Source organism: Schistocerca piceifrons, unplaced genomic scaffold, assembly GCF_021461385.2.
Source record: "Schistocerca piceifrons isolate TAMUIC-IGC-003096 unplaced genomic scaffold, iqSchPice1.1 HiC_scaffold_370, whole genome shotgun sequence".
In the NCBI taxonomy this organism is placed as follows: Eukaryota; Metazoa; Arthropoda; class Insecta; order Orthoptera; family Acrididae; genus Schistocerca; species Schistocerca piceifrons.
In genome coordinates, this window is record NW_025728593.1 from 20,001 (window position 1) to 22,500 (window position 2,500).

At 60.8% G+C, this 2,500-nt stretch overlaps 1 non-coding gene across 1 annotated transcript in view; it reads right to left on the reverse strand.

Annotated features, from left to right (window-relative positions):
- Positions 1-2,500, reverse strand: part of LOC124746690 — a 6,811-nt gene that overhangs the window by 3,498 nt on the left and 813 nt on the right. The window contains exon 1 of the ribosomal RNA XR_007011456.1: positions 1-2,500. This exon is cut by the window's left edge and continues 3,498 nt beyond it; it is cut by the window's right edge and continues 813 nt beyond it. This is a non-coding gene — a ribosomal RNA (large subunit ribosomal RNA).

Genomic DNA, 2,500 nt, shown 5'->3' on the forward strand with positions numbered 1-2,500 from the left:
CGTGACGCGAGAACCTTGTGAAAGGTCCGCGCCAACACCGAGCAGACCGTAATGGGGCGAAAGTCAGCGGGGGATGTTGGTGCAGCCGTTTTCGGGAGAAGGGACGTCCGCGCGCGAAGCAGGCGTTCCGGAAGGGCGCGGGCCAGAAGGAAGAGATTCATCACTTTCACCAGGACTTCGTGCGGCAGGCGCCGCAACTCCGCTGGGGTAAGGCCGTCCGGCCCGGCTGCTGATCCCCTGGGCGGCAACGCGGCGGCGACCTCCTCATGTGTGACCGGCCCCCATATGCACTCGAGAGCGACAGGCTCTGAGTGCGGGAGGAGGCGGTCACGAATGAAGCCCGCGGTGGAGATGGGCTTCTTAGTGAAGAGGTCCGCCCAGAAGTCCAGCAGACCAGGGATGGCAGGTGGCGGCTGGAGCAGGGTGCCATCCAAGAGAGTCATAGTTACTCCCGCCGTTTACCCGCGCTTGCTTGAATTTCTTCACGTTGACATTCAGAGCACTGGGCAGAAATCACATTGCGTCAACACCCGCTAGGGCCATCGCAATGCTTTGTTTTAATTAGACAGTCGGATTCCCCCAGTCCGTGCCAGTTCTGAGTTGATCGTTGAATGGCGGCCGAAGAGAATCCGCGCACCCGCGCGCCCCCGGAGGAGCACGCTAAGGCGGACGCGGCCTCGCAGCAAGGAAGATCCGTGGGAGGCCAAGGCACGGGACCGAGCTCGGATCCTGCACGCAGGTTGAAGCACCGGGGCGCGAACGCCGCGCAGGCGCGCGCATCCTGCACCGCCGGCCAGCACGAGGCCGACCAACGGCGAGAGCAGACCACGCCCGCGCTAAACGCCCGCACTTACCGGCACCCCTACGGCACTCACCTCGCCCAGGCCCGGCACGTTAGCGCTGACCCACTTCCCGACCAAGCCCGACACGCCCCGATCCTCAGAGCCAATCCTTATCCCGAAGTTACGGATCCAATTTGCCGACTTCCCTTACCTACATTATTCTATCGACTAGAGGCTCTTCACCTTGGAGACCTGCTGCGGATATGGGTACGAACCGGCGCGACACCTCCACGTGGCCCTCTCCCGGATTTTCAAGGTCCGAGGGGAAGATCGGGACACCGCCGCAACTGCGGTGCTCTTCGCGTTCCAAACCCTATCTCCCTGCTAGAGGATTCCAGGGAACTCGAACGCTCATGCAGAAAAGAAAACTCTTCCCCGATCTCCCGACGGCGTCTCCGGGTCCTTTTGGGTTACCCCGACGAGCATCTCTAAAAGAGGGGCCCGACTTGTATCGGTTCCGCTGCCGGGTTCCGGAATAGGAACCGGATTCCCTTTCGCCCAACGGGGGCCAGCACAAAGCGCATCATGCTATGACGGCCCCCATCAACATCGGATTTCTCCTAGGGCTTAGGATCGACTGACTCGTGTGCAACGGCTGTTCACACGAAACCCTTCTCCGCGTCAGCCCTCCAGGGCCTCGCTGGAGTATTTGCTACTACCACCAAGATCTGCACCGACGGCGGCTCCAGGCAGGCTCACGCCCAGACCCTTCTGCGCCCACCGCCGCGACCCTCCTACTCGTCAGGGCTTCGCGGCCGGCCGCAAGGACCGGCCATGACTGCCAGACTGACGGCCGAGTATAGGCACGACGCTTCAGCGCCATCCATTTTCAGGGCTAGTTGCTTCGGCAGGTGAGTTGTTACACACTCCTTAGCGGATTCCGACTTCCATGGCCACCGTCCTGCTGTCTTAAGCAACCAACGCCTTTCATGGTTTCCCATGAGCGTCGATTCGGGCGCCTTAACTCGGCGTTTGGTTCATCCCACAGCGCCAGTTCTGCTTACCAAAAGTGGCCCACTTGGCACTCCGATCCGAGTCGTTTGCTCGCGGCTTCAGCATATCAAGCAAGCCGGAGATCTCACCCATTTAAAGTTTGAGAATAGGTTGAGGTCGTTTCGGCCCCAAGGCCTCTAATCATTCGCTTTACCGGATGAGACTCGTACGAGCACCAGCTATCCTGAGGGAAACTTCGGAGGGAACCAGCTACTAGATGGTTCGATTAGTCTTTCGCCCCTATACCCAGCTCCGACGATCGATTTGCACGTCAGAATCGCTACGGACCTCCATCAGGGTTTCCCCTGACTTCGTCCTGGCCAGGCATAGTTCACCATCTTTCGGGTCCCAACGTGTACGCTCTAGGTGCGCCTCACCTCGCAATGAGGACGAGACGCCCCGGGAGTGCGGAGGCCGCCGCCCCGTGAAGGGCGGGGAAGCCCCATCCTCCCTCGGCCCGCGCAAGGCGAGACCTTCACTTTCATTACGCCTTTAGGTTTCGTACAGCCCAATGACTCGCGCACATGTTAGACTCCTTGGTCCGTGTTTCAAGACGGGTCGTGAAATTGTCCAAAGCTGAAGCGCCGCTGACGGGAGCGATTATTCCGCCCGAGAGCATCCCGAGCCAACAGCGGCGCGGGTCCGGGGCCGGGCCAGGTAGGTCC